The sequence below is a fragment of the Mus caroli genome, chromosome 11 (genome assembly GCF_900094665.2).
Source record: "Mus caroli chromosome 11, CAROLI_EIJ_v1.1, whole genome shotgun sequence".
NCBI lineage: Eukaryota > Metazoa > Chordata > Mammalia > Rodentia > Muridae > Mus > Mus caroli.
This window is the reverse complement of record NC_034580.1, coordinates 64,601,966-64,610,112: the sequence shown is the minus strand read 5'-3', so window position 1 is coordinate 64,610,112 and position 8,147 is coordinate 64,601,966. Positions and strand designations below refer to the sequence as shown.

The 8,147-nt window shown below is 45.8% G+C and overlaps 1 protein-coding gene across 1 annotated transcript in view; it reads left to right on the top strand.

Annotated features, from left to right (window-relative positions):
* Positions 1-6,759: 6,759 nt before the first annotated feature.
* Tnk1 (tyrosine kinase non receptor 1) overlaps positions 6,760-8,147 on the top strand; it is an 8,361-nt gene continuing 6,973 nt past the window's right edge. Inside the window, exons 1-2 of the mRNA XM_021175838.2 lie at positions 6,760-6,827; positions 7,032-7,118. The gene's annotated coding sequence lies outside the window, so the exon portion shown is untranslated. The remainder of the gene's footprint in view (positions 6,828-7,031; positions 7,119-8,147) is intronic.

Below are 8,147 nucleotides of genomic sequence, written 5' to 3'. Positions count from 1 at the left end.
GCTCTCTTTTCTGTTGCTAGGTAATTGGGGAGAAGTTTAGCCTGAAGGTCAGAAGCTTGGGACATTGCCTACATGACTGCTAGCCACACACTTCTCTAGTGGGGGGACTGAGGGGGGCGGTAACTTCTACTGGAGCCAGGGAACCAGGAGACATGAGAGAACTCCTTCCGTGAGAGAACTCCTTCCGTCCCATGTAGGTAAATTATTACCACCGGGTCCCGGGGTTCAACATCTCAGCTCGACTGGAGACCAGACTGTCTGTGCATAACCCAGTGTCCCACACATGGGTGCTCAAAGGGAAGGCAGAGGAGAAGGTTAGATACTCCTGTCTTTAAAACAAAACAGAACAATCACACATACTCAATAAAGGTCTTACATATAGAATATAAAACTCACTTACTAATAATCTGTGATAAGAACAAGAGCAGGCCACTAGAAAGGGGGTGAGGGGACAGACAAACATACAGACTTTAAATAATGTGTGCCTGGCAAAAAAGCACGCAAAGACTTGAGGACAGCTTTTGGGACTCAACACTCACCTTCCACCTCTGAGTCTTTCTGGTTTCGGCTGCTGCTGTGTTGTAGACTCCAGGCTAGCTGGCCTACAAGAGATTCTTGGCAAGTCTCCTGTTCCCGTCTCCCCAATAGAGTGTTGGGGTTACAGATGAATGTCACAGCACCCACAGCACTCAGATTTTTTTTTAAAGATGGGGGGTCTCTCTATGTAGCCCTGGCTGGCTGGGAACTCAAAAAAACCACATCAGGCTAAATATCCAGCTTTTTAATGTGGGTTCTAGGGATCAAAGTCAGGGTATCAGGAATGCTCGCCAACACCTTTACCTGCTAAGCCACCTCCCAGGGCCTCATAATCAGATATATTCACTCATTTTGAATTTATTTATTTATGTGGTTTTGGAAATTAATCTTAGGGCTTTGCACGTGCTAGGAAAGTGTTCTACTACTGAGCAACATCTCCAAACCATTAGGTGGGTTTTTGTTGTCACTGACGGTGTTTAGAGACACAGACAGGACTTTTTTCTGTAGATCAGGCTGACCTGGAACTCACTATGTGGTCATTATTGGCTCCAACAAGAATCCTCCTGCATCAGTCTCCTGAGTGCTGGGACCACAGGAGTGACCATCACACTCAATTAACATATTACTTTTTAAATCTAATACCTGACAACAGGTATTGGGTTCGTTTTTATTTGTTGGACATTTTCCAAAACACCTTTATTAATGTGTAATTGGCATTCAAGACACTGGCCATATTTAAAGTACGTAGTTTGTCAATTTTTGATGGGTATGTACCCAGGAAGCCTTTGGTGCAATCAAGAGAATGAAAATAAACCCCCATCCCTATAGGTTTCCTGTCTCTTCCCAATCATTTCCTTATTTCTTTTCTTGGATTTCCTAAAACTTTATTCATGTATTTATTTTATGTATATGAGTACACTCTAGCTGTCTTCAGACACACCAGAAGCGGGCATTGGATCATTTTGCAGATGGTTGTGAGCCACCATGAGGTTGCTGAGATTTGAACTCAGGACCTCTGGAAGAGCAGTCAGTGCTCTTAACCCCTGAGTCAGCTCTCATTCCTAAAACTTTATATAAACAGAGTCATAAAGAATGTTCTCTTCTGTCTGTCTCCATTCACTCAGCATAATTACTCTTTTAAGTTTTAAATTTTTATTACTTTAAGTGTAGCCTGGTATGGTGGTGCAGACCTTTAAGTCCCACACTCAGGAGGCAAAGGTAGGTGTACTGCTGGAGTTCCCAGCCAGTACACAATGAGTTTTTTTTTTTTTATTATTATTATTATAAGCACACTGTAGCTGTCTTCAGACACTCCAGAAGAGGGAGTCAGATCTCATTATGGATGGTTGTGAGCCACCATGTGGTTGCTGGGATTTGAACTTCGAACCTTCGGAAGAGCAGTCGGGTGCTCTTACCCACTGAGCCATCTCACCAGCCCACACAATGAGTTTTAAGTCAGGCAACATTACATTTCAGAATCTAAAATATGTGTATGGGGGGGGGTGTTAGTTCTTGAGGGTACAGGTGCCTGCAGAGGCTAGAGGCATTGGGTCCCCTTGGAGTGACACAGTGAATCTCCAAGCCAGCTTGAGCTACATAGTAAGACCTTGTCTTTCCCCTGTGTAGTCCTGGCTGTCCTGTATATGTCTGGCCTTGAACTCAGAGATCTGCCTGCCTCTGCCTCCCTAGAGCCTGGATTAAAGGTGTTGCATCGTTGCTGCCCAGGCAGCCTTGAGTGTTTTGCGTGGCATGCTTGGTGCCCACTGTGGTCAGAAGAGAGTGTTGGATCCTCTGAGACTTGAATTATGGATGATTGTGGGTGCTGAGAATTGAATCACTCTGAGATAGCTCAGCTCTTTTTTTTTCCTTTTTTTTAAATTNTTNTTNCATATTTTCCTCAATTACATTTCCAATGCTATCCCAAAAGTCCCCCATACCTCCCCCCACTTCCCTACCCACCCATTCCCATTCTTTTGGCCCTGGCATTCCCCTNTATTGGGGCATATAAAGTTTGCAAGTCCAATGGGCCTCTCTTTCCAGTGATGGCTGACTAGGCCATCTTTTGATACATAAGCAGCTAGAGACAAGAGCTCCGGGGTACTGGTTAGTTCATCATGTTGTTCCCCCTATAGGGTTGCAGATCCCTTTAACTCCTTGGGTACTTTCTCTAGCTTCTCCATTGGGAGCCCTGTGATCCATCCAATAGCTGACTGTGAGCATCCACTTCTGTGTTTGCTAGGCCCCGGCATTGTCTCACAAGAGACAGCTATATCTGGGTCCTTTCAGCAAAATCTTGCTAGTGTATGCAATGGTGTCAGCGTTTGGAAGCTGATTATGGGATGGATCATAGCTCAGCTCTTAACCACTGGGCTATCCTGCCAGTAAGTCCTTGCCTTAAAGGGAAAAAAAAAAAAAAAGCATGGGCTGGAGAGATGGCTCAGTGGTTAAGAACACTGGCTGCTTGTCTAAAGGTCCTGAGTTCAATTCCCAACAACCAAATGGTGGCTCACAGCCATCTGTAATGAGATCCGAGGCCTTCTTCTGGTGTGTCTGAAGACAGCTACGGTGTACTCACATAAATACAATAAATAATTCTTTTTTAAAAAAAGACAGCTGTGAGCAGTTATAGCTAAATGATCTATAGCTTATAGGTTTTGTTTCTTGCTTTCCTGTGTTTGGGGACAAGATTACAGTTACCTGCTACTACACTCAGTTTATGCAGGGCAGGGATCAAACCCAGAACCTACTAATTACTAAGCAGTACTCTACCAACTGAGCTACAGTTCCAGCCACCTCTTTTTTTCCTGGAAGAGTATTTAAAGTGTATTTATGCCAGGCAGTGGTGGCACATACCTTTAGTCCTAGCACTTGGGAGGCAGAGGCAGGCAGATTTCTGAGTTCGAGGCCAGCCTGGTCTACAGAGTGAGTTCCAGGACAGCCAGGACTGCACAGAGAAACCCTGTCTCGACACCCCCCAAATAAAGTGTATTTATTTTTGTTTATAGGTGTTTTATGTATATATTAGCATACCACACGGATGTCCAGTGCCCCAAGAAGCCAAAAGAGAGAGACTGGCACTACAAACAGTTGTGGGGCACCATATGGCTGCTGAGAACTGAACCTGGGTCCTCTCAAAGAACAACCAATGCTCTGAACTGCAGAGCCATCTCTCCAGCTCAATATTATTAGTTTTAAAAGTATGTGGGGCTAGAGAGATGGCTCAGCGGTTAAGAGCACTGACTGCTCTTCCAAAGGTCCTGAGTTCAAATCCCAGCAACCACATGGTGGCTCAAAACCATCTGTAATGAGATTTGTACTTACATATAATAAATAAATCTTTTTTAAAAAGAGTATGTGTATATATGTATGCATGTGGATTTGTACATCTGTGCATGCAGTGCCCAATGAAGGCCAGGAGAGGGCATCTGACCCCTGGGCTGAGATGGTTATCAGCTACTTGATGTGGGTGCTGGGACCTGAACTCAGGTAAAAGCAGCACTTGCCATAAGCACTACATCAGCTCTCTCAGCTTAAAATACACTGTAAAGATTTATTCATTTGTATATTATTAAGATTTATTTATTTATTTTATGTACACTGTAGCTGTCTTCAGACACTCCAGTAGAGGGCATCAGATCCCATTACAGATGGTTGTGAGCCACCATGTGGTTGTTGGGAACTGAACTCAGGACCTCTGGAAGAGCAGTCAGTGCTCTTAACCACTGAGCCATCTCTCTAGCCCTAAAATACACTTTTTTTTTTTTTTAAGATTTTATTTATTATATGTAAGTACACTGTAGCTGTCTTCAGACACTCCAGAAGAGGGCGCCAGATCTCGTTGCGGATGGTTGTGAGCCACCATGTGGTTGCTGGGATTTGAACTCTGGACCTTCAGAAGAGCAGTCGGGTGCTCTTACCCACTGAGCCATCTCACCAGCCCTAAAATACACTTTTAATCATAGATTTTTATCTTAAAAATTTATGTGTATGGGACTTTTGTCTTTATGTATATCTATGGATCAGTTGGGGGCCTAGTGCCGATAGAGGTTTGTAGTGATTAAAATATATATTTTAAAAGGGCTGGAGAAGCCGGGCAGTGGTGGCGCACACCTTTAATCCCAGCACTTGGGAGGCAGAGGCAGGCAGGTTTCTGAGTTCAAGGCCAGCCTGGTCTACAGAGTGAGTTCCAGGACAGCCAGGGCTATACAGAGAAACTCTGTCTCGAAAAACAAACAAACAAACGGGCTGGAGAGATAGTTCAGTGGTTAAGAGCACTTACTGCTCTTCCAGAGGTCCTGAGTTCAATTCCCAGCAACCACATGGTGGCTCCCAACCCTAGCTCAGCCTCTGAACACTGAGATCCCAGGAGTTTGTCTTCATCCCTGCAATACGGTCATTTTAGTACACTCCCACATCTAAAGAAAAGCGGACTAGGTGTGTAATTATAGCACTTAGTAGGCAATAAGAAGAGATACTGCTGAGAATTCTCCAAATCTGGTAAAAATTCTGTGTTCACAGAGGAAATATAGCAGTGCATATAACAAATAGAGAAAGATCATTATCCAAGAACTACGCAAGAAAACAAAGAAATACCAGTGCTATTTTAAAAGCAGGGAATAATGACAGATCATGCACAGACATCATCAGATCAGATTGGACTGACAGATTGCTTTACAACTAACGTACATCGCACCTACTACATGCCTACACTGTTCTGGGACTTAAAACACCAACACGAGGAAGACAGGCCGGTTTCCTACCCTGCAGAGCCCACAGTGTAACAAGAATGACAGATGTAGGGGGAACAATTAATAGCGTGTCTACTTGGTGGATCAGAGAAGGGGTAAGAAATCATACGTGTAGAATTGCAGTGTGATTTACCAGGAATGCTGGGGCACCCACATGTTGCTCGATAAACAGAGGTGAAGGAATGGTGGCTGCCGTGTTCATGCATGCATTCTTCCTTGGACAGAAGTCTTGAAGCTTCCTCTCTGGGACCCCAGAATAAAAGGGAGAAAGAATGACTCTCCTTGAAGCCCTCTCCAGGATGCCAGAGATCCACTTTTCTTTTTTTCCAATATTTATTTATTCATTTTATGTATATGAGTACACTGTAGCTGTATAGATGGTTGTGAGCTATCATGTGGTTGCTGGGAATTGAACTCAGGATCTCTGCTTGCTCCGAATCAAAGATTTATCTATTGTTATATGTAAGTACACTGTAGCTATACAGATGGTTGTGAGCCACCATGTGGTTGCTGGAATTTGAACTCAGGACCTTTGGGGTGCTCTTAACCGCTGAGCCTTCTCACCAGCCCCCAAAATTCATCAAGCATTTTTTCACACTATTTATTTATTTATAAGTGCACACCAGAAGAGGGCATCAGATCTCATTACAGACGGTTGTGAGCCACCACGTGGTTGCTGAGAATTGAACTCTGAACCTCTGGAAGAGCAGTCAGTGCTCTTCACCAACTCTCCAACACAGCTTACAACTTTCAACCCAGTACTAGGGAGGCAAAAACAGGCAGATATCTGCAAGTACAAGCATGGGCTGCATAATCTCAAAGAAGTGGGTTTGGGATTGGAGAGATGGCTCAGTACTTAGGGATACTTGCTGCTCTTCAGAGTACTCAGTTCCCAGCACCCACTCTGGTGGCTCACACCCACTTTTAACTCCAGTTTCAGGGGATCCAGCACTCTCTCCTGGCCTCTGTCCATGCAGGCACACAGACATAGGCTCGGGGTGGGGGTGGGGGGCTGAGTTATAGAAGTACCTCACTTCTTGACTGTCTAGGACCAAAACTGATGTCGCTAACAGAGCCTGACTCCATCCCAAAGCATCCTGTGCCTTTTCGATTCCCTTCCAGGGACACAAAATACCTGTTAAAGCCTTTCTCCTAAAGGCAGTGACTATCCCCTGATTAACCTACAGTTCCATACCTGGGCAGAGGAACTACAAGATGCTACTGTTTCAGTGAAGGATTTGGGGAAGAACAGCATATGGGACAGGGCCGGGAGGAAGAGATCTAGGGAGAGTGGGGAAGAGTGCCAAGACAGTGAAGAAAGGCAAGGCAAGCGGAAGGAAGGTTAACCACTGCTAGAGGCTCACCTGTCCTACAAGTGGGAGGAGCTCCGCCACAAAGTGTCACCAGGGAATTAATTGGTCCTCGATTGTTCAGGGCCAGCTTCCAGGATCCGCCCCTCCACAGCCTGGGGTCCCGCCCTTCTTAGGATTTAATGCCCGCCACTTGGGCGGCCCCCGCAGCTGCCTCTTCCGCCTTCGCCAGGTGAGAGTCCACACCTAGCAGGGGCGCCCGGGGTTGGGACCAGCGGGCTCCCTTTGGGGTGCGTCGTTGGATCCCTTTTCCCGGATCCTTCCCTTCCCTCTCAGGATTTCTTCTTGGCTGCTTTCTCCCCGCTCCTACCTTCCTATCTCTGGTGCAACACAGGGCCGTTTTGGATTTGAACTTTCTTCTGCTCTCTGTTCTCAGGCCGCCTGGGGTGGCCAGCTCCCCACGCTCCCCCCACCTCCGACCTCCGATCTAGGACTTCCTCGTGGTATAACTACAGAAAGACAGGTGTGTAAAAGAGAGTCTTTGGGCAGGCAGCCCGGACCCCGAGGCCTAGAGCCTTATTTAATAATGGCTGGTGGGACTGTTTGGTAGCTGACTTAGGCTGAATGACGCAGGAGAACACCTGGGCACTGTACCTGGAACTGAGCTCAAGTGGGTGTGGAAGGACCACACACCTAGCAGTCTAGGCGGCTTTGCGAACAGTATCTTAAGTTTGGCTCTCGGCTTAGCCTTCGATTAACAGCCCAGCACTGATATCTGTTTAATTTTCGGTGTTGCTGCCTCGGGTGTTTTAAGAAGCCATGACCATGGGCATTACTGGGGTGACGTGGTAGTGTGTCCTCATTATGTGTGTTTGTTTATGTGATCCTTGGAGTTTCAGATGGGTGGTGATAGATCTAGGTATCTTTGACTTGTGGAGGCAGAGAAGCGTTGTGTCTCAAGTACACCTGTGTGAGGGCGTGTTGCAGTATGCCTGCTTTTCGTAGCAGAGTATGGGAATATCTTGGACTTGAGGCGACATGTTCTGATTGTTTCAGGCATGTTTTGTAGCATATCTGTAGGTCTCAGTGTGTGTGTGTGTGAGAGAGAGAGAGAGAGAGAGATGTGGTAGTGGGTAGGAGGCAGTGCACCTCGTATTCCTATGTACCTGAGGTATGGTGTGTTAGTATATCAGGGCATCTCTGGTTTGTATATGGTAGGCAAAATGTCTCATATATGAAGAGGGGAAATGTTTCAGTTGTATATGAATGAACGTGTGCAGTGGTGTGGCTGGGAACTAAATGGGCACAGTATTTGAGGGTCTGGAGTTCAAGGGCAGTAAGCCATAGGGTCAAAGCAATGGTTTTCAACCTTTGGGCCACAACCCTCTTGACAAATCCCTGTCTCCAAAAATATTTTCATTATGATTTTTTAACTTTTTGTTTGTTTGTTTGTTTTCGAGACAGGGTTTCTATGTATAGCCCTGGCTGTCCTGGAACTCACTTTGTAGACCAGGCTGGCCTCGAACTCAGAAATCCGCCTGCCTCTGCCTCC